The sequence below is a fragment of the Cavia porcellus genome, unplaced genomic scaffold (assembly GCF_034190915.1).
Source record: "Cavia porcellus strain 051 isolate PalLab524CR breed Dunkin Hartley unplaced genomic scaffold, mCavPor4.1 scaffold_25, whole genome shotgun sequence".
In the NCBI taxonomy this organism is placed as follows: domain Eukaryota; kingdom Metazoa; phylum Chordata; class Mammalia; order Rodentia; family Caviidae; genus Cavia; species Cavia porcellus.
The window spans coordinates 20,899,541-20,922,872 of record NW_026947508.1 but is presented as its reverse complement, the minus strand read 5'-3'; the positions used below and the strand labels follow the sequence as shown (position 1 = coordinate 20,922,872).

General features: G+C 46.9%; 1 protein-coding gene and 1 long non-coding RNA gene across 5 annotated transcripts in view; one reads left to right on the top strand and one right to left on the bottom strand.

The window, feature by feature from the left end:
* Positions 1-8,502: 8,502 nt before the first annotated feature.
* Positions 8,503-17,891, bottom strand: LOC134472972 (uncharacterized). 2 transcript variants are annotated; one of them, XR_010043038.1, is made up of 2 exons: positions 17,797-17,891; positions 8,503-10,233 (listed from the first exon to the last, which is right to left on the bottom strand). It is a non-coding gene; the product is annotated as an uncharacterized LOC134472972 (long non-coding RNA). The 2 variants fall into 2 exon arrangements; XR_010043037.1 differs by lacking the exon at positions 17,797-17,891 and adding an exon at positions 10,420-10,659.
* Wasf2 (WASP family member 2) overlaps positions 10,001-23,332 on the top strand; it is an 83,349-nt gene continuing 70,017 nt past the window's right edge. The window contains exon 1 of one of the 3 annotated variants that reach the window (XM_013154001.3): positions 10,001-10,127. The gene's annotated coding sequence lies outside the window, so the exon portion shown is untranslated. Of the gene's footprint in view, positions 10,128-18,338; positions 18,515-23,332 lie in introns of those variants that run through there. The other 2 variants (XM_003471281.5, XM_063235860.1) reach the window with 2 other exon arrangements.

The window sequence follows — 23,332 nt, the reverse complement described above, 5'->3', positions numbered from 1 at the left end:
CCACCTGGGTGAGCTTCTAAAACATGAGCTGCATCCTGACAATGCCTGTCTTAAGAATGTTCCACAGCTCCCCATATCCTAGAGGCTGAGTCCAATTCCTTATCATGTCATTCTAGGTATTCATTCATTCATTCAAAAATTTTTCTTAGCCAGGCATGGTGGCTCACGCCTGTAATCCCAGCACTCAGGAGGCTGAGGCAGGAGGATCATTCTGAGTTCGAGACTAGTCTGGGCTACAAAGTGAGCTCAAGGCCAGCCTGAACTGTGTAGTGAGGCCGTGTCTCAAAAAGACAGAAAAAAATAAAATAAAATAATTTTTTTTCTTTGTATTTAGAATTAAGACTGGGAGCAATAAGGTATGTACATCTCCAGCCCTTTTAAAATTGCAAAATGCAATCTCACTCACTTGTCCAGGCTGGGCTCAAACTTCCTTCTGCTTTAGGACCCTCAAGTTCAAAAAATGTCCTTGAGCACCTACTGTGTGCTAGGGAGGCTGCCATATATACACAGGGAAATAAGCAAGATCTCTGCCTTCATGAGACTTCCAATGTAATGAGGGAGATTCACAATAAACAAAACACAAATGAAGAAATATGATTATAACACTGGGATGGAAATGAGAGATTGTTGGTAGAGAATAATTTGTGGGTGGCTTCACTGAAGAGGCAACATTTTTTTTTTTTTTTCGTCTTTTTCGTTTTTATTGGTACCAGGGATCGAACTCACGACTGCCTGCTTGCAAGGTAGGCGCTTATGCCGCTGAGCTAAATTCCCAGCCCCAAGAGGCAACATTTTGAGAGAATTGGAGACATTTCCTTCCTTCCTTCTTTCTTTCTTTCCTTCTTCCCTTCCTTCCTTCCTCCCTTCCTTCCTCTCTCCTTTTCTTCCTTTGCAATATTGGGGATTTAACTCAGGGTCTTGGCATAGAGTTACATCTCCAGCCCTTTTTATAATTTTTTTATTTTGATTTTGAGACAGGGTCTTGCTCAGTTGTCCAGGTTTGCAATCCTCTTGTCTCAGCCTCCCCCAGTGCAACCAGGATCACAGGTAGGTGTTACCATGCCCAAGTAAATTTCAGAAATAGATGAGGATCCACCAGTGGACAGGTTTGGGGGAGGATCATTCCAGGGAGCCTGTGCCAGGGCTCTGGTCACCTGCCTCTCTGTTCTGGCCTTCTCCTCCCTCCCTGCTTCCAGCCCCCTCCTCCGTGTTTCCTTTCTCTGCTAAAGGCGTAGGGCTTATCCAAGTGAGAAAAACCTCTGAGTCATCACCCAGCCTTTCTGTTCCCTGGTGCCCACCTCTCCTCATTCTCACATCCCATCAACCCAATCACCATCTCCTCTGTCTTCACTACTACTGCAGACCCCATGGCATTCATTCCCACTGTCGCAGCTGCCCCTAACAGGCTTAATCATTCTTTCCTCTGATCAGAGGTCAAGTGTCCCTGTGTGCTGGGCACTGTGCCACAGGGCCTTGTGGGTATGGTCATGAGCAGGCACACAGTGTCTGCCCTCGGTCAGAGTCCAGTCTGGAAGCAGGCAGGTCTGTGAGCCCAGCAGAGAAGGAGGACGTAACCCGGACACAGCTGTCCAGGAGCATTCCAGAAGGAAGTGCTGCTACACTGAGATCTGAAGGAGGACAAGGAGTTAGCCAGGCAAAGGGAGGGGGAAGATGTTCCAAGCAGAGGAAGGACCACGTGGGAAGGCAGGAAATAAGAGAGGTCAGAGCTGGATCTGGAGGCCGGTGGGAGCTACCGGGAGACTTTAACCCATGGGGAACATGCTTAGATCTGCTCCCTGACATTCAGCCTCTCCCCTTCCGGTTCACTCTCTACACTTCAGTTAGAATCATCTGCCTAAAACAGGCACAATCCTGCTCTATCTCCCCAGTCCTTTAAAGTTCAAGCTCAGCAGTGTGACACCCAAGGCCCTTGAAATGGCCTTTGCAGGCTCGTTCTTACCACTCCTCCCAGCCAACTCTGGGTTTGGCCACACCCAAACAGGTCATATCCTTCCACATCTCTGGGCCTTTGTCCAGGTTATACATTCCTCCTGGAATGCCCTCCCCCACTTCAACCCCGAGAGTTTAACACAGATGTCTCCTCTTCCAGGAAGTCATCCTGACCCTTCTTCTCCACCAAGATTACGATTCTCCTGTCTGCCCCTGGACAATTACACATAGCTGCTTGACTGCTAGATTTCATATAAGCATTTCATGTTAATGATGTTGTTTAATCCTTGTGATTAGCTTGTAGAAATCTTATTACCATCCCCATTTTACTCAGGTAAAACTGAGGCTCAGAAAGGTTAAGGACCTGCTTGGTTCCCAAAAGTAAAAAGTGGACTTGAGTGAACTCAAGATAGAATACTTGCCTCCCATGCACAAGGCCACTGTTCAATCCACAGTACAACAAAACAAAAACAAACAAACAAAAAATTAAACCAAACCACCATACAAAACCCCAAAGGTAGTAAGAATAGATTAGGACTTGAGCCCAGGTAGTTTGTTGTCAGAGTTTAAACACTTACTGCCCTTTTCCATTCTCCACACTGCCCTTAGTAAGGTTTCCTAGTGATGTGTCTGAATCTCCTACCAGGTTAGCAGCGCTTGGAAGGCAAGAGTACCGGTTTGATTCATTCAGGGTCCCCAGGGCTCTGTACACTGCTCCACTCACAAGCCGAGTATGCACAGATATATGTAGAATGAATAAATAACTCTAGGTGGAATGCTTACTACTATCTAGGTGTAAGATAGGCCCACGGAAGGTTACTGAGGGTAAAGTAGCATCCTCCTCCCATCCTGAGTGGGTCTAGTCTTCATTCTGGGACAGGACTATGTCCAGTCCAGCATCTGGCTCTTGGCTCAGCTCCATAAAGGATGTGTTGGGGACCTTGGGATTTCCATCTTTTGGCTTGCAACCTCTTGGAATCAGATTCCATTTTGAGTCTGATTTCTGCCCTTAGATACAGCTGTGTGACACCAAGTGACTTTACTTTTCTAAGTCTATTTCTTCATCTTCAAAATGAGCTCAAAAGTACTGACCTCTCAGGGTTGTGTGAAGAGAATAAATGGGCAACCATTTCTACTATGTCCCAAGTGCCACTGATGTGATGTGCTATGCTAAGCTTTGTCATTTATTCTTAATTAGCATAGCCCTTAGGCTCAGGCACGCAGGAAGTGCAGAGGACTCAGTGCCATTCCAGTGTTTTCCACTGGCCCCTCCCCATGGAGCAAGGAGTCAGAGAGGCCAAGAGGACATGCCAAGCTGGGCTCTACCCCTTCCCCCTTCTAGGCCAGCTCTGGGTACCCAGGATCTTAAACTTCATGAGCTGGCTCCCAGGGTCCGGGTGGGTGCTTCCTGAGTCCAAACCACACTGCCAGGGTAGGTTCATAGGCCTGAAAGGGGGCAAGGGCAGTTGTTCCCAGGGGTGGGAGAACAGAGTGAATGTGCAGGCAATGGAGTAGAGAGGAGTGCATTCATTAGGGATCAGCTCATCCTCACTGATCTTCACAATGCTCTGAAGGGCCGTAATTATTAGTTCTACTTTAGACATAAAAAAATCAATCCTGGTTCTGTGGTGCACACTTATAATCGCAGCTACTTAAGAAGCTGAGGCAGGGGCTGGGGGTTTAGCCCAGCGGCATAAGTGCCTGCCTTGCAAGCAGGCAGTCGTGAGTTCAATCCCTGGTACTGATAAAAACGAAAAAAAAAAAAAAACACCAAGGAAGCTGAGGCAGAAGATGGCAAGTTCAAGGCCAGCCTGGGCAACTTAGTGAGACCCTGACAAAATTAAAAGTAAAAAAGGCTGGAGGCGTAGCTCAGTGGTAGATTGCTTGCCTAGCATGCATGAAGCCCTGAGTTCAATCCCCAATACTGAAAAGGAAAAAAAAAAAAAAAGGAAGATAAAGAAGAAAGAAAGAAACTAAGGCTTGAGTACAAGAATGACTCCAAATCCTGTTCATTTGATTATATCTGAGGTGGCAGGCAATGCTTTATATGTACAAGTTACACTTCTATTATCTGATTTATTATTATTATTATTATTATGTACCAGGAATCAAACTCATGACTTCAGGGTTGCCAGGTAAGTGTCATGCCACTGAGCTATATTCCTAGCCCTTCTATTATCTAATTTAATCCTCACAATGATGGTATGTAAATAATACTATCATCTCTCTCTGTTTTCAGAGGAGGAAACTGAGGCACAGAAAAGGCCGAGAGCCTTGCCTCAGATTGCACAGCTCCTAAGTGGCAGAGCTACGAGTTGAACCCTGGCTCTGAACCCAGCTTTGTTGTCTGTTACTAACATAGTTGGACTCTGTTCCTTAACTTGGCCAGCAATCACCCACCACAGTCATCTGGCTAAGGAATGGGGATACAGAGAATACTTCTCTGGTATTTTCTGCTTGTAAAGGCAGAAAGAGGCAGAACTGTGAAGAAGGCTAAAAGCCTCTGACTGGACAACGTGTGGAGAGCTAAGGGGACCAGGGCCTGGCTCTTACCCTGTGTTCTGCACTCTCAGCACAACCAAGCAGGGCACTGGGGGCTGCACACAGAGAGGCCCTCTGGCTTGCAATCATGCCCTTTTTCTCAGCCTGTGGCCTGAGAAAATGGCGCTTTCCCAGGGCTGAGGCCAGGTTTACCCCCTCCAAGGCCCAGCTGTAGGGCGGCTGCCCAAACTCCCGCCAACCCCGCCTCTCCTACACTACAGCAGCCAAGCTGCTGCTCTGTGGTCACCTGGACCCAATTTCCTTCTTCCTGCCTCCTCCCATCTCTGGGAAGCGCCCCTCAGCTGCCCTGCCAATTCCCAAAGGCTTCTCCCCCAGGAAGCTATCACTGTTTCCCCCACCTCCGACCCCTGGGTCTCCTAGCCCTCGGCTCAGAGCACTCTGCTTTCCTTTCAGCCCCCCACACAGCTCTAGCCCTCGGCTCAGAGCACTCTGCTTTCCTTTCAGCCCCCCACACAGAGAATCACTTGGACCATCAGCCCCTTTTCTATTTGGTTCCTGGCTGAACACTGGGTCCCCCTGGCCAGACTTTGAGTTCCCTTCCCTTAGGGCGGTATTGCTTTGTGTCATACCCTCCATCCCCACCTCCCTGGCAGGTTACAGGCCAGAGCCAGAGAGTTGCCCTTGCCCTGGAGGCCTGGAGCCAGCATACCTGTTCTTCATGTATTACATGAGGAAACCCAGAAGGCCCACGGTGGGAAAGGGACCTGTCCAAGGTCACCCAGAGGCCAGGCTAGGCCTCAAAACCAGGTCTTCTGACTCTCAAGCCTAGCATTCTGGCACTACACATGAATCAAGTTTCTAATCCTCCAGGTCCTCCTTTACAGGAAGGAGACCAAACTAGCTCCTAGCAAGTATTGCCTGAATGACACGTGCTAACTCTGTCCTAAATGCCATTATCTGGAAAAGCCTCAAAGAGAGTATTAGTACAATCTCCTTCCATCTACTATCATGTCATAGACAAGCAAATTGATACCCAGAAAGTGGAAGGACCTCCTCAAGGTCAGGCAGAGCTTGGGTTAAGGCTGAGATAGGATGCTGTGTCAGTTTCTTTGAAGAATTAAGCATCACCAACTCATTCATTCAGTAAAGATTTGAGAACCTGCTAATTCCAGGATTGGTGCTGGGCGCTGGGAATATAAAGACAGTCATAACTGGAATGGATAGGAGGGGTACAGGAAATGTTTTGTGTCTTGGCCTGGGTACCAGTTACCTGGGCACGTTCAGATTGTGAAATCCATCAAAGTATACATTTGATATACACAGTTTTGTGCTTGTGACTTTTTTAAAAGACGGTCATAAGCATTGAGTTCCCAGAATTAAGCTATGGCAGGAGAGATGGGAAATTAGACAACTGACTACAAAACAACTGTCTGATTACTGTGGCAAGTATAGTATACTAATAGAGGCTGGGGATTTAGCTCAGTGGCGTAAGCACCTGCCTTGCAAGTGCATGGTTGTGAGTTTGATACCCGGTACCAATAGAAATTTTTTAAAAAATAGTATAATAATGAAGTAGAGGGTCCTAGGAATTAGGGTGTGGGAGGGCCAGATTTAGCTTGGGAGTGGTCAAGGCGGCTTCTCAAAGAAGGTGAGGTCCAAGCAGAATTGGAAGGAACGAGCAGGGATAAACTCAGCAGGACTGATTCTCAACCCCTGCCTCATACTGCACAAAACACTCATCATGAACATAGAACAGTATACTCCTGACCTTGGATAGGCAAAGATTTCTTAGGTACTAAAAGCACTAATCATAAAACCAGACTTATCAGGGGCATTAGAGACAGAGACACATAGTATGTGTGAAGGTCCAGAGGACGAAGGGGCAAAATGTGTTGGACGAACCCAGAAAAGGCCAGGAGGGAAGGCAGGGAAGTGAACGAGAGAAAGAAGAGAGGCAGAGGCTGGGCCAGCCAGGCAGGGTTCTGTGGGCCAGGTGAGCTGAGACTTCATCCCTGGGCTGCTACGCAGAGAAGGGATTAAGTAAGGGGAGTGGCAGGAAGAGCACCTGAAGCAAAAGTAGAGGATAATGCAACCTTAACCAGGTTTTGGGAAACTTCACGTTACCATCTTTGATGTGCTCAGAACTTTACCCTATACAACCTGGAGGATAAAAGGAAACACGTCCCCTCTTCTCCACGCAGCAACAAGACAGGGCCAGGCTTGGGTTCTGCTCCTTTGCAATCAAGATGTAGTTTTACAACTTGAAAAAAAAAAGTCACTTAATCCAGGTGCCAGCATGAGGTGGGGCACTGCAGGTGGGGACTCAGGCTGTGAGGCCTTGTTCCACCAGGCCCAGCCCTGGTCTTAGAGGAGTTGGGGTGTGCCAGCTCCAACCCACACCAGGCTTCTGCTACAGCCCCACCCACCCCTGCTCAGCACCTGGCCTCTACCTCCTCTTCCCTATTTCCCTCCCTTGGGAAGAGGGAGCTTGGAGCCAGGAGTTTCCTCCACCTACCTTAGTACCCACATAATACCAAGAGACTTGCACCAGAGCCTGGGGGGCTTCCTGAGCCCCCAGTCCAGCTGTCTCATTCTAAGGTCCCTTCCCTCCAGGTTGCTCAGGAAAGACACTGACGGTAGAGACGCCATCTAGTTTGACCAATACCTGAGTACCTGCTGCAGGCCAGACACTGTACTAGAGAGCTGCTGCTGAGATCTCCATGAACTCTGGGCCAGTGCACACAGCCAACATGACAAGTGCTTTACAGAGGTGCAGAGCGCAACTGAGGCTAGAAACCGAGACAGATTTCCCTCAGAGAACACTGCATGCACATCAGGGAGAATTCTAAGAAAGGACATTTGAGCTGGGCCATAAGGAATAGGGAAAATGGCCAGTAAGAAATGCTTTAAGTGGGGCTGGGGATTTAGCTCAGCGGTATAAGCGCCTGCCTTGCAAGCAGGCAATCGTGAGTTCGATCCCTGGTACCGATAAAAACGAAAAAGACAAAAAAAAAAAAAAAAAAAAAAAAAAGAAATGCTCTAAGTGACAGAGGTAAGTACAAGAATTATTATGACTAGGAAGGGTGTCAAGACCATCATCTGCATCTAAATATTCACTCCATCATCACACTGATTCTATGAAGCACTCTAATTATGCCTAGTTCCTAAACATAACTAAGGTTGAGAGAGGGGACTTGATTTGTTTTCAAACTCCCACAGCTGGTAAGGGGCAGAACCCAGATTGAAACTCAATTCCATCTTCCATACTCTTAATGTACACTATACAGAGTAGCTTGAGCAAAGGACGCAGGGAGATGTGAGAAGAGGAGGTTGGAGGGGGGCCAGGGCTTGGTAGAAGGAGTCTTGTTGGGGAGGAGTAGGGCTTTATCTAGAGAGCTGTGGGGAGCCAACAATGAGGTGCATTGGTTGGGGAGGGTTAATGACAAGAGATGATACAATTAGCTCTGTTGTCAGAAGCCCACTTTTTAGAGATCAGACAGAGAAAACCTGTGTGGGAAACACTGCGAAAACCCAAGAGAAAGATAGGGGCCAAGAGGTAAGGAGTGTACCAGGGAGACACCAAGCAGATCCGGAGACGGTTGGCTCTGGTAGGTGAGGTAGGAGGCTCAAAGGTGATTTCTGGGGGCTTAAGTGCTCCAGAAGGAAGCTAAAAGTTGGCCTTGATGTTGGTTGTTCTGTACCCTGGAGTCTGGACTGGAATCCTGGTTCTGCAGCTAGCTGTGATGAGTCCTGGCTCAGCCTCCTACTTGCTGTGACTGCAGGTGAGTGACAGGACCTTTCACTGTCTGTATCTCTGCTGCAGGATGCAGCAACTGACAGTACCTACTACGTGGATGACATGGGTTAGCATCTATAAGAGCTCTGTGGGTATTCGGTGTTAACTGTACTATTGTAGAATTCACATTTTAGGGGCTGGGGATTTAGCTCAGCGGCATAAGTGCCTGCCTTGCAAGCAGGCAGTCGTGAGTTCGATCACTGGTACCGATAAAAAGGAAAAAGACAAAAAAAAAAAAAAAAAAAAGAAAGAAAAAAGAATTCACATTTTATTTATTTTTATTTTATTTTATTATTTTGGGGGGTACTGGGGATCGAACTCATGACCTCATGCTTGCCAGGCATTTAGCTCACTTATGCCACTTATGCCAGTGAGCTAAATCCCTGGCCCTTATTTTTTTGTCTTTTTGAGATATGATCTCACTAAGCAGTTCAGGTTAGTCTGAACTCACTTCATAGCCCAGGCTGGCCTTGAACATTATAGCCTCAGCCTCCCAGAGTGCTGGGATTACAGGTATGCACCATCACGCCCAGGCAAGTTCACAGTGGGGAGACACATCAATTGTACAGTGGATTATTAGTGTTGTGTGTGTGTGTGTGTGTGTACCTCAAATTGAACTTAAGACCTTGCGCTTGCCAGACAGGTGCGTTCCACTGAGCTATATCCCCAGCTCCTATAGCTCCTACAGTATTTAATTACAACAGTGATAAATACACTGAAGAAGCAGTGCACACTGGAAGACAGGGCAGGGTTCCCGGAGTGCATGAGGGGCCCAGGGCCCACTGAGCCCCTGAACTGAGCTGAGGACGATAGGGTGGCCAGGAAGCAAGTGGGAGGGAGGGCACAGTGAGGAGGTGGATCCTCAGGTGGGAGAAGGGGCCAGGAGGCCCGTGTTTCTGTAACTTTGCTCTCTAGAAGCTGCAAGGGGAGCGAGAAGTGTGTCGGGCAGAAAGGGCACTAAGGCCCCTGCGAGGAAGAGGAACCCTGACTTAGCAGGTCTGTGAGGAGGCGGCTCAGGGAGCTGGAAGGGACAGGGGCTGAGAAGGGCCTTTGTCCCTTTGCCTGCTGGGGCGGGAGCAGCAGGGGCTGAGGCTGCAGCTGGCCACCAGCAGCTGCGGTGGCCAGAGCTACATTCCTTCCCCTGCCAGGGAAGCAAGTCCAGGCTGAGACCTTCCACTCCCCTCCAACACACACACACACACACACACACACACACACACACTTTAGTCAACACTGAGTTATGACTTCAAACAGACAGCTCCAAACTGTCCTCCCTGGCCCTGGTCTCTCCCAGCTCCCCAGAGTAAGCCAGCAGGCAGCCAAATTTCTGGGAAAGGCACAGAGGTTTGGGCTTGGAGTCCAAAGCCTTTGTGTTAAGTCTTGACTCAGTCTCTCCAGCTTGCTGTGTGACCTCAGCCAGGTCACCAGCCCTCGCTGGGCCTGAATGTCCTCTGTAAAACACAGGGAAGAGGAGGGTGGGATGACATAAATGGGGTGGGGAGCCCAGCAACTGGCTTCAGCCAGCTGCTGCAGCTTTGCTGCCCTCCCGGTAGGAGGCACTAGGGCCTTGGGGGTCCGGAAGCTGGGGACAGGCAGCCTTTCATCTCTTCTGGCCCAGGGTCGCTGCAGGTTGGCAGGCTCCACATCCCGAGATCGAGTTTCAGGCTGGAAGGGGCCTTCCTGTGACCTCAGCCGGCCAGCCCTGCCCCTGCCTCCCTCCTCCCCATCCTCACCAGAGGGAAGCAGGCAGCATCCCGCCCAAGGTCACTGGCCAGCAAGTGGTTGTCCTTCGGCCTGCCCTTCCCTCCCAGCAGAGCCAGCCCCGGCCAGCCTCCCCCTGTAAAGCCCCAGGTCTCCTGGGCCATTAGGAATTTGCCAGGTGAGGCGTGGTCTTTTTCCTCTCTCTTGTTTCTTGGCTTGTTTTCCCAGTTCTGCAACAGCCGCCTTCTGCAAAAGCCTCTGGGTTGGTGTACAGGAACATTTTTCTTTAAGAGAGAGAGAGAGGAAGGGAGAGAGAAATGCAGCGGCGGTTTGGGTAAAAAAGCAACGGCTCCTTAATCCTTCCCTGTAACCCCTGGCTCAGGAGCCCAGTTGGCTCTGGTGCAGGGAAGGAAGGCCCTGCTGGGTGAGAGGCCTGGGCTTGTCCCTGGTCCCTGCTGCCCCCTCCTCACCCGCTCTGTGTCCTTCAGTGGCTGGTCTGGCTTTTGGAGGCAGGAGCAGGCAGGCTGCAGGGCTCAGTAGGGCTGGGAAGATGTGGGGTGTGGAGGGGTTGGCAGGAGACGACCACCCCTGCCCACTCCGCCACCTTCTCTGGAGGTTACAGGATCTGGGTTTTCATCTGTAACTTCCCTCTTCCTGCTTTCATTTCTTTCTTCTCCTGTTTTAGGAATCACTGGAGTCTCCAGAGCAGGTTCCCATCTTTGCACACCACTGCCAGCATAGGACTGGGCTTCCTTTTTCTGTAAAGTGGTTCATTTTCTCTCTACCCGCTGAGATCCACTTTACACACTGAGATCCTCTGTGGGGTGGCACCCAATGTTCTCCCCTTTGCTCTGGCCCTTAAGTATCAGTTTTAGTTCCAATACTTATTTAGTGCCTAACACATAGATTTTTTTTTTTTTTTTTTTTTTTGTCTTTTTCGTTTTTATCGGTACCAGGGATCGAACTCAGGACTGCCTGCTTGCAAGGCAGGTGCTTATGCCTCTGAGCTAAACCTCCAGCCCCTCATAGATGTATTTTATGGTGTCTGTTGTTTTCCTTCTTTCTTTCTTTTTTTCCCCTCTTTTTTCCTTGAGACAGAGTCTAACTATATAGTTCAGGCCTCATACTCACTATGTAGCCCAGCGGGTCTCAAACTCTTGGTGATCCGCCTGCCTCAGCCTTCTGAAGGCTTGTGATGTTTCTTTAATAAATAAATAAATTCAAACTATAAATAGGACTCTCAGATATTCACAGCAGTCATGCAAAAAGGCCATTTGATTATGACACATCCCATTCAAGCCTTCCCAAATCTTGCTTGCCACTCCCCAGCCTTCAGAGGATTCCTTTTCCCCCAGTGAGCTCCTTTCTCTTGCCTCTGGGCCTTTGCACAGGAAATTCCCTCTGCTTGCCACACCCGTCCCCACCTCTCCTCTGGCTGATTCCTACCTGCCAGGCTTCTGAACCTTGCCCAGACCACAGAGGCACATGTTATACCAGCAAAGCAGGGATACTAATGACTTTTTTTTCAAATAATTTGGCCTTTTTTTTTTTTTGAGGTAGATTTTTTCTATGCAGTTCAGGCTATCCTTGAGCTCATTTTGTAGTCTAGGCTGGTCTTGAATTTTCAAGGACCCTCCTGTCTCAGCCTTCAGAATGCTAGGATTACAGGCATGCACCACCATACCTGGCAGCACTTGATAATTTTTTAAATCCACTGAAACTGTTCGTGAGAACTATCAGAACTCTATTTAAAAAAAAAAAAAAAAAAAAAAAAAGGAACTCTGAAGAAGCGTCTTCCTCTTACTTTATGGTTGGTGCTGCTTCTCTGTTAAATTTACCGGTAGGCCAGTCTAACAGCAGGTGGCATAATGTGGTTCTGACCTTTGTGTCTCAGTCTGGATAATACCTCCTCCTCCAGGAAGCCTTCACTGACTCCTCCAGTCAAGTTTAGGTCTCTTCTTGATCCTCCCAAAGTCCCGCTGGACTTTTAATATCAAATATTTGTTTTACTTATTCTCCAACCACCCTATAAGTGTATAAGTGCCTGGAGGGCCCATTTACTTCTATATCTTAATCTCTAACATGAAACAATTCCCTCACATGTACGTCACCAACCTTTTTTCATTCAATCTTCTTTGCAGGGTCTGTCCTATACATTATATTCTTGGTCCCTACTACTTTATACCTGAGGAACTCCTACTGACTCTTCAGAATCGCATCCAAATTACTCCTGCTTTGGAAACTTGCCCTAGTGTCTTGGTTGATATACTTCTATAAACTCATATTCTATGCATGTCTGCCCCCCTTTATTACAATTTTTGTATATCTTTTTTCTCATTAGATCGGGAGCCATTCAAGGGCAGAGGCTGGAAAGCTTGATCCCTCAGACACCAATGTCATGTATATAAGGCTAGTCAGAGCAGGCAGTAGTGTGTACCTGTCAAATGAACAGATTGGGCTGGGCCAGGTAGTGCATGCCTGGAATCTCAGCTACTCCAGACATTTAGGCAGGAGTATCTCAAATTTGAGGCCCTCTTAAGCAATTGAAAAAGACACTGTCTCAAAACAAAAATATATAAATAAAGAAAGGCGGGGCAGCTCTGTGTGAAGGCCTTGAATTCAATAGCTGTAACTCACACGCACACTCACACGCACACGCGCACACACACACACATACTGGTGAAGGAGGTAACCTTCTGGCAGGATTTTGGCTTTTATTTTAAGGAGGGAAGCCTGGATCGAACCCAGGGCCTGTGCTTGTGGAGCATGGGCTTTACCACGCTGCCACACCCTCAGCCGCTGACAGGATTTGGGGTGAAAGCAAAGAGGGTGAGGTCAAATCATCACCAGGACATCTGTCACTGTGTGCGCCATAGCATGGCTGGTAAGACCATGACTGAGACCCCCTTAGAGGCACGCGCATCTGGGAAGAGCAAGCTCCCTGTGCCTCAGTTTCTTCACCTGTTAAATGTAACAGTCTCCTCACCCAGAATTAAGTAGGTTAATATATGCAACGTGCGGAGAGTTGTACCAGGCGCGCCACTACTGTGTTTGCTGCTGTAGTCATCTCTCTCGCGGAGCACTTAGGCCGTGCCAGGCACTTTTTATCTGCCATCTCACTTTGTCCTCACAGCAGCCTGACAGGCAGGGACTGCTGTCCCCTTTTCCAGAGAAATGAGGCGTAAGCAGGCGAGCAGCTTGCTAAGGTCAGTAGCTAAGTAAGTGGCAGGCATGGGATTTGAACCCACACCTCCGTGGCCTGCGCCCACCCCTGTTCCTAGATGGTGGCCCCTGCCTGCAGGAGAAGGGAGGAAGAGGACGTGACATAGTAGGAAGGCAGGGAGGCTTCACTGAGCCTGGGTCTTGGAAGCAGAGCAGCAGGGCCTTTTTCCAGAGCTTTCATTTCAGTCCGCCTCTTCTAAGCAGGTGAAAAACCCCACAGAGAGCCCTTCCTGAGCCCCCTCCCCCTCCCAGCGCTGCTCACCCCCAACGCAGGAAGGGGAGGTCAGGCATGCAGTGTGGGGGACGCAGGGGAGGGGGCCCGGGGGAGCATCATTCCAGAGCCTTCCCCTCTGGCACCCCCCTTTCCCATCAAAGGCGCTCCGGGAGGAGAGCGCATTCCAGGTGGAAGGAATGGCAAACGCAAAGGCTGCGGATTAAGGATGTGGAGGCGGGGAAAGCCTGTGAGCTGGGCTGGAACCGAGGTTCGGGGGGCCCCCTGGGATTGCTCGGTGGAGAAGAACTTGTTTGATGAGAGAGGAGAGGAGAGAGGTGGGGGGAGGGAGCAGGCTGCGGACCCCGCGAGAGCTGAGGGTGTGTTGTGGGGGGAGTGGCCAGGAGAATGTTCTGGGCTCTGAGGCTGGGCCTGGGGATGCAGAGGGGGTGATTCTTCTTGATCTTTGTTCCTTTGTGTCTTCCTCTGTCAGCTCTGAACAGTCACTGGCTGGTGGGCTTTTATGCATTCTCAACTGATATTTCCTCTCAGCATTATTCACTCCATTTTATAGATGAGAAAAACTGAGGCTTAGACAGGTTACATACTGCCCCTCCTTATCAAACTTGTCCAGATTAGACAGGGCATCAAAGGCAGACCTCAGACTCTCATACCCAGATCTGTTTCTCTTGATTAGGCTGCTTTCCCCAGCAAGGCTGACAGGAACTCCTGTGTGGTCTGCACCTTAGAGTTGGAGTGGGCCTTATTTCTTGTGTCCCTCATGACAGCCTTTATCACCCTCATCTCATAGATAAAGAAACTGAGGCTCGGGTGTGTGTGTGTGACTTGGCCACAGTTACCAAGTCATTAGGTGGGTGCCTTTGGGGTTCAGATCCAATTCTGGTGGTTCGTCAGTCTTTTTTTAACTCCCTCTGCTTAGAAGAGGATCTGTTTCCTGCTCTTAGGGTAGAGGCAGGGGTGACTTTTTAGAATTGGCAGGAAAGGAACTTACATGGCTTGGTTTTTGCAACCTGGGGACTCACTGCAGACAGTGGATCATGCCAGGGCTCTGGGTGACACCTTTTATTGGAGGAGAGGGAGGGCCTTCTCCAGCGGTGTCTCCGGTTCCATGGTTGGGTCTGAATTCTAGCTGTGTGGCTTTCTAACTGGGTGTCCAATCACTTAACCTCTCCGTGCTTCTTTGACCTCATTTGTAAAATGAAAATAACAAGAGTACCCAACTCATAGGACTACATAAGGATTAATGGTTTAATGGATACAAAGCAATTAGCGCATGCCTGGCATATACTGAATGCTCAGTAGATGTTGGTGCTTATTAATATTACTATTAATATGCACAGCATCACCCCCTTGAAAGCAGCCTGTCTATCTGCATCATCTAACAGGAAATACTAAGGCTTCTGTTTCTGGACAATCTGTATGCAAAACATCAGAATCTTAATTTATAGAGCAGGTAGGTAGAACTTAATTTATAGAGCAGGTAATAGAGCAGATATCAATAATAGTAATAGAACAATTATTAGACTCAACATTCACCTGCTCCTTACTAGGTACAGCTTATTGTTATTATTGTTCTAAGCACTTCACATTTATTATCTCATTTGGTCTTCATAGCTCAGGAAATAGAAACAGCTACGATTCCCATTTTATGGGAAAGGAAACTAAGGCTCAGAGAGGTGGAGTCACTCACCCAAAATCACACAGCTAGGAAATGGTATAACAGTGATCTGAACCCAGAATTGCTGTCTAGCTTCACATTTTCCTATAATAATTAAGGTCAGGTCACAGGTGCCTAGGACATGGACGCTTGCATCAGCTCTGTCTTAAACCACCTGCTGGATCTGTTGTCTCAGGCTTCTTCCATCTGTTCTGATAAAACTCAGTACTGACATTTCTTGTTTTTTTCCTGAGGATTGAACCCATAGCCTTTGCACTGAGTCCCCATCCCTTTTTTATTTATTTTGGGTCTTGCTAAATTGCCCAGGCTGGGTTTGAACTTGCAGTCCTCCTGCCTCAGTTTTCCAAGTGCTGGCATTACAGGCATGTGCTGCTATTCCCGGCCCAAGCACTGTTTATGGAGTGCCTTCTATGTGCCAGAAACTATCACATTTCATATTAAATTCTCACCCCCACCTTATAATCTTCTCTCATCCCCATACTTTGGAAGAGTAACGGAGACACAGCTAGGTTGGGTGACTATCCAAGATCTTTTCATCCTGGTGAGTTGGCTGAGTCAAGAGTCTGGTGGTCCATGCCTGTAATCCCAACTACTACACGTTCAAGGGCAGCCTGGGCAATTTAGAGAGATCTTGTTTCCAAATAAAGAAATAAAAAGGGGTAGAGTACCCTGCGTTTGATTCCCTAGTACCAAAAATAAATAAGCATTCAAGTCCATGAGGGTTTGCCTGGATAGTCCCTGGCATTTTCAGGGACTATCAGAAAGGTGTAGAGACCTTTGGAGAAGAGCCCTTTTCAAAGCGAGTTTCTTTTCCGTCATTCAGTCAGCAACAACCATGACATTGCCTTGGGGGGTCCTCAGGTCCTGTGTGCTCTGCCCTCCCTCCCCACAGCCACTGTCCTCTGTGGCCTCCATGCCCTCGGCACCTCCTCTGCCCTGCACCACACATCTTAACCTCCTGCTCACTCATTATGAATGGATGGACCTCGGTTCCTCAGCTCACCCCACACCACCTGCTTGAGGAAGCTTCCTTTGACCCCACCCATCCCGGCCGGCACTCAGGAACACAATGCACTTTACTTTCTTCTTCCTTATCAGTTTTGATCTTCTCTGGTCATCTGTTTAATCACTTTCTTCTTTATTATTATTATTATTATTATTATTTTGTCTTTTTTATTTTTATCGATACCGGGGATCGAACTCACGACCTCACGACCGCCTGCTTGCAAGGCAGGTGCTTATGCCGCTGAGCTAAATTCCCAGCCCCCCACTTTCTTCTTTAGCAGACTCTAAACTCCATGAGGGTCTTGTCTTGCTTAGCAGTGTAATGGTGCCACTGTCAAGCTGTTCTACATCCTGTAGGTGCTTAGTAACTTTTTTGTTGTTATTTGTTTTTGAACTATTAGACATGGAATCCAAGGTCCTGCACTAAGCTACCTCCCCAACCCTTTTTTCTTTTGAGATATAGAGTCTCACTAAATTGCCCAGGCTGGGCTTGAGCTTGAAAAATCCTCCTGCCTCAGCACCCCAGAGTGCTAGGATTATACACATGCACTGACACGTTAGATTAATAATTTTTTATTGAATGGATGAATCCATGAATGAATAAAGAGCTACTAGGCACTTTACACACATGACTCATTAATTCCACAGTTAACTCACTGAATCTGCACAACTGCTTGTTGTTTCCATTTTAGAGAGGAGGTAGGTGAGGCTCAGAGAGCAAGAAAGTGGAGGAGCTAGATTTGGTCTCATGTGGCTCTAACCCCAAAGTCAGTCCTGGCTTTTGCACAGCTGCAAATCCCACGGCCAGGATTTAAATGGCAACTGTTTGTCACAGTGTGTCCCAATTTGGGGTTGGTGGACAGCAGTCCAGGGGTACTGAAGCATTCTTGGCACTACCCATTTGGGGGTTCTGCCCTTCTAAAGTCTTAGGCGGTTTCCCTCCTACTCTCTTCTTGGCCTCCTTTCTTTCCAGAGAGAAAAAGACAAGGAATTACAGCCAAGGCAGCCTTTCTGGGAAAAACAATCCTGTGGTGAAGAGCTCTGTGCCGAGGGCGGAGAGACCTGGATTTAAATCCTGGCATGAAGCCACCCGTTGTTAAGGGCCCACAGGGGTGTCCTCATTTGGGTTCTGCCTCTGGCTACTAACCCACCTGTCTTCTCTTACACACCTCCAGAAACAGCTTCAACACACCTCTTGGGTGTTTATTAACACTAGCCTGGGTGGGGTGGGGTGGGGTGGTGGCAGAGTCTAAGGTGACCGAAAAGAGAGGTGGCTGGTGCCCTTAGGATCAGTCCTGCCCTTTCTCACATGACACCACACTTGGGAAAGGGAAATATGGGAATGGAAGCTAAATGGTACAGGTTGAGTGACAGGGTTGTTTTCAACTCTCTAGGTAACCGTGAGTCATGCGGTCATGGAGACTGAGTTTTCAATCTGAGCACAGTACCTGCCTTACAGAGTTGCTCTAAGTAAGATATCTTTGCTAACTTGTGCATTTATCATAGTATTATCCCGGTACAGCTTTCTATAATCAAGAAGCGGCGCATATGCCCACTCAGCACAAATCCTCAAAAACTACTCCAGCACGTGAGGAGATGCCTGAGTCTATTGTGCCTATTTTCCGGAAGGACAAACTGAGATCCACATAAGTTCCGGGAGTTATCTACGGTCCCAAAGTGAAGTAGCAGTTGAACTTGGTTCTAGCTCACCTGACAGTGGCTTCTCAGAACTAGCTCCGAGTCCCAGGTCCCAAACTTCAACCAGAAAGGACCCATTAGAGGAAGGAAGGAGCCTGTGACTCATTGGTCGCCACCCTACTTTCCTCCGGGTCAGAGACCTGGCGTGAAGGGAAAAAACTATCTGCAGTTTCAGGGGTGTCTACAGAAAGTTCGTAGGTTTGGCCCCCTCCTTTTATCAAAAAGACTGGTTCTCTGAACTCTACCAAGAAGAGTTCTTTTTTCAACACACTTTGGGAGAGTTTTTACACTTTATTTAACAGTGTTTTTCTGCTATGAATTTAAGAGTTGGTTAGTCTTAATCGCTACCCCCACTTGGCTTGGTTTGTCCTCCGCTGTTTACTCCGATTGCGGAAGTTGGTCGGGTGGAGCTCCAGGGACAGTACCCTAGAGTACGTCTTTTGCGTAGTTACCTAACTGGCGGCTCACCCTGGCCAATGAGATAGCCATAAACTCTGGCTGGGTGGGAAGGAGAGCCAATCAGGACCTTTGGCGGGGTGTGGCCGTGCCCCAGGGCGGGGAATCGCGTAATGGCGGACGCGAGCCGGACGAGCACGGCTGGGGGCGTAGCGCGTTGAGGGGGTCCCGTGGTGTGGCTGTCCTGAGAGTCCGTCGGCTGGAGCGGACGCGGTTCGGGGACAGGGCGGGCGACCGGCCCTTCCTGTCTCTGAGAGACACTGAGCAAGGCCAGGTGAGCAACAAGTCCTCTTGGGCGGAACCCGTAGTGAGACGCTGGTTTCGGCTGGGCAGCCCCTCAGAGTCCCGTGGGTCCCTAGGGCATGGGCGTCGTGTCTTCTGCCATAGACTCTCAAAAGCCAGCGAGCGGTCAGCACTGGGTGGCGTCTTAGTCCACTTCTCAGGGAAGATGTGATTCGGAGTCCCCCTCGAGTGCTCGCGGGTCTGTGAGGCTGCAAAAGTGTGCTGACCTGACCTGGCGCTGCCACTAGATCGTTGGTGTGGTCTTGGGCAAGTCACTTCCATTCTTACCCCGGATAAGCCTCTGTTTCTATCGCTGGACTCTGAAGTAACAGAGGTGCTCTTTGAGGTCGTGACCTGCTGAGTTGGGGAGTTGCGAGTAGGGACACACACCCGCGTGTGCACACACACAATGTTCTGCAGAGTAAGGAGGCCAGTTGGGGCTCTTCCGTGAAGGCAGTGGGCACTACACAATGGGGACCGGGTCCACCAGCCACCTTAGGGTCTCTGACATAGAGATGCAGAAGGAATCCTTGGAGATTCTTGGGGCTGATTGGAATTTAGATTTACAAGACAGGAGGCAGAACAACCTATATGGTATCCTTACTATATGCCAAACCTTGGCATATGTTTTTGTTTAATATTTTCAGCTATCCTAGAGAATTTACACATAAGGAAACTGTTATATAGCACACAGTAAAGTGCAGAATTCACTAACCTGAAGGTGTTTCCACTGAGAATCACTGGCAAAGGGCAAAGGGCAAGTCATTGCTCACTTAAAAGATAGTATTAGGGATGTTTGTGTTGTCAGAAATGGGGAGTAAGAGGGGATCTGGTTCCAAATATTTGATTTGGCTTCTTGGTATAGAGGCAGGATGGTTCTTGATCTCTGGATGTTTAATTATAAGTCCATCATCCTCTTTGTTCAGCCTGTGAGTTAAATCTATTTCTAAGTTGTAAAAGTCAGTTTGGGGGCTGGAGATTTAGCTCAGCGGCATAAGTACCTGCCTTGCAAGCAGGCGGTCGTGAGTTCGATCCCCAGTACCGATAAAAATGAAAAAAAGACAAAAAAAAAAAAAAAAAAAAGTCAGTTTGAAGTGTGTCAGAAGCTCAGAGAACTCAATTTGAGTTCTGATTGGATGTGGACAAATTAGCCATCACTTGTAGAGACTTATCTTTTGATTCAGGGTGGTGGCAGCCCAGTGTGTTTCTTCTTGCTAAGAATGGCACATTTTCTTGGGATGGGAGAAATTTCTCTTTTATTGGTTCAAATTTCTTTGAGTTTCTTGGGATAATTTTTTTTTGTGTGTGTGTTGTCCGGTATCTTTCTTTTAGCTGAGTAGAGACTGTGGACCTGGGGTAGGTAGTTGTTTGGTACCATAAATTGCAACCCTTGACCTTTTCAAGCTCCCAGTGTTGGGTTAAGCAACATAAGTCTGGCTGTGGGTATTGTTCTCTTGTGTCAATGGTGAGGAAGAAAATTGTAAGAGGAAGTTGCTAAGAAAGAGGGCGTTCCTTAGTGTGGAGCCAATATGTATTTTCATTGTTTGAAATTCTAAAACCAGAAAAGCAGCAATTAAAGGAAGAAGGAAGGAAAGAACTATGAAATTCTTCTTCCTGTTCAAAAGATCTTTAAGAAGTTTTCCTTCTCCATCCATATCTGAGGCTCTGCTTTCACAGAAAAAGTTGTAATTTATTGGATGTTCAGAAACTTCGCTGGAATGAAACAATTTTAAATCTTAAACTTACTGAGATAAAGTTTTTAAAAAATCAGAACATTTACTGAGTTATCACTGATGATTCATTTTCTTCACATAGTTATCAATTCAGTCTGTCTAAACACCACACACACTTTTTTTTTTTTTATAGACAGGTTCTTGCTATGTAGTTGAGGCTGGCCCTGAACTCACTATACAGCCCCGTTGGCCTTGAACTGCCTCAGCTTTCCAGTGCTGGGATTACAGGTGTGTGCCACCGCACCTTTCTGCAGCACTTATAGTCACTTGTTTTTTTCTTTCTTTTCTCTCTTTCTGTCTGTCTTTCTTTCTTTCTTCTTTCTTTTTTTGGAGAGAGAATCTTTCTGTGTAATTCAAGGTGGCCTTGAACTCATTGACTAGCCCAGGCTGGCCTCCAACTTGTGATTCTCCTGCCTCAGCCTCCCAAATGCTGCGATTATAGGTGTGCGCCACTCATGCTCTTTACGTGCTGTCTCTGTCTATCTGCCTATCTGTCTCTCTGGCCATTTGACTTGTTTGCTTGCTTGCTTGTTTGCTTTTTCCTGTCTCTTCTCTTTCTTTTTCTTGATACTGGATACTGGATTTCTTTTTCTTGATACTGAACCCAGGGCCTTTACACTGATCTGTACCAGTCCCCAGCACATCCATCCGTCCATCCATCCATCCATTTATCCATCTAATTTTGAGACGTAGTCTAAGTTGCTAAATTGCCCAGCTTGGGCTTGAATTTATCATCCTCTTGCCTCTGCTTCTTGCAATGTTGGGATTATAGGCATGTATTATCACACTTAGCTCTATTTTTAATGTACAATGCTTCTGCAATTTGCACATGTTGCTAAGGAGTTTATTGAAATATATTCGACTTGGCGTATTTTAAGTGCATGTTATATGACAAACTTGTATTTACCAGCCATTTGAAGTTGAATGTTTAAGCATTGAAGGGCCTCTATGAACATATTTTTTATTTTTTAATTTAATTGAAAACTTTTTGTTTGTTTGTTTGTTTTGAGGCGGGGTCTCACTATACAGTTCAGGCTGACCTTGAAGTCAATTATGTAGCCTGGGTGGCCTTGAATTTGCAACAATCTTTCTGTCTCAGCCTCCCAAGTGCTGGGATTACAGGCTTATGCACCACCACACCTGGCTGTGAATATATTTTTAAAATCTCAGGCTACTTAAATTTTCCCAGACACCTCTACTGTAGAATAAGATTGACTGGCAGTGTTGGAGAATGAAGACTATTTCTCTTTAGAAAAAGTCCTATGATACATGGATTTGAAGAATTCTGTCCTTCCAGCTATCATGTAGCTACCTGGTTCAGGGACTTCAGTTCATCTTCCTACTTCTTCATTATTCCTGAGAATGGTATCTCACTGACTGGGAAATAGAAAGAGTATGGAATAACGTGTTAGGAATTTTACGTGTAGTAAGTGTATGATTGGATTAGGAAATAGAAATAATTCTTATCCAGTCTATGTAGTTTCTTTTGTTTCATAAGCATTGAAGGGCCTCTATGAACATATTTTTTATTTTTTAATTTAATTGAAAACTTTTTGTTTGTGATAATATTGCAAAAGAATTATATAGGGGCTGGGGATTTAGCTCAGTGGCATAAGCACCTGCCTTGCAAGCAGGCGGTCATGAGTTCGATCCCCGGTACCGGAAAAAAGAAAAAAAAAAAAAAAGTTCAAAAAAAAAAAAAAGAATTATATAGTAATGGAGTAATATCTTGTTCCAAGTTATTTTTTTTGTAACTTTGGGTAAATTCTTGAAGACAAGTAGTTGTTTCTTATATTTCTTTTGTATTCTGCAATGCTTAACGGCTAGGGCTTTAAACTTGATTTGTATCAGAATTTTCCATAAAAAAGTGTACATATCTGACATGAATGCTCTTATGTCAGTTCATAGCCCACAGCTATGATTGGGAATTGTTGACATAACACATTGTAAGTGCTCAGTAAATTTCTTCCTTCCTTTCTTTCTGTCTGTCTTCAGAGGTGGGAATGGAATTTGGCCTCAGACAAGCTAGGCAAGTACTGTAGCACTGAACTATATCCTCAAGCCCCCCAAAGATTTTTTTGATTAATTTGATGTTGATCCAGATGAATTGGGTGGAATAGAAGAGGACTAGGATTTTTTCGCAGATGAAATAGCTTTCCAGGATACCAACACATATGTATCAGTTGGCAGATTTTTTTTTTTTACAACCATACTCAGTTAATTGTTGGCATCACTACCCTCATTTTATTAATAGACAGGATTGCGTACAATCGGTATGAGCAGGCAACCACAAGTTTTGTTTACTGTTTAGGCATCAGCCTTACTGAGATTGATTAGGGCAATAATTACTTAATTGAAAGGTAGGTAGAAATGCAGAATCCATGGGAATTTAAGTGAGGGAAGTAGACTACTAGGTAACAGTGATGGTGACCTAAGGGAAAAATGGCAAATTTTAGTTTGACTGGTTTTCCATCACACAGCACAGCACATAGAACATTACAGGTGCTCCGTAGCCTTTTGCTGTTTAAAGAAATGGAAAACTTCTTGATTGGAAAGAGGCATATGGGCTGTGAAGTGTGGGCTTCCCACTCACCCTTCAGAGCTGGTGTGAGAAGTGATTTATTCCCCATGCCTTCCCTGGGAAAGGTTGAGTGACATACTTGTTGAAACATTTTATCGGCCAGAGTGTCAAACCTGGTATCAGGCAAATTACAGAACTCTCCTGCCTGAGTATTGGCTTCTTTTTGCTTTTTGCTTTTTATCGGTACCGGGGATTGAACTCATGACTGCCTGCTTGCAAGGTAGGTGCTTATGCCGCTGAGCTAAATCCCCAGCCCAAGTATGGGCTTCTTAAAGGCAAGACTAAATTGTTTATTTTCTATGACCAATGTGCAACACACAATATAGATGTAGTAAATGATAATAATGCTTAAATTATGGTCTCTCTAGACTTCGTTTTGTAGCTCCTCTGTCTTCATTTCATAGAATCAGCAATGTTTAAATAGCATCCTTGTCAGTATCCACTATCTGCCAGTAGTACCTCCCTCTTCCTGTTTTGACATCCAGAAATGTCCCAG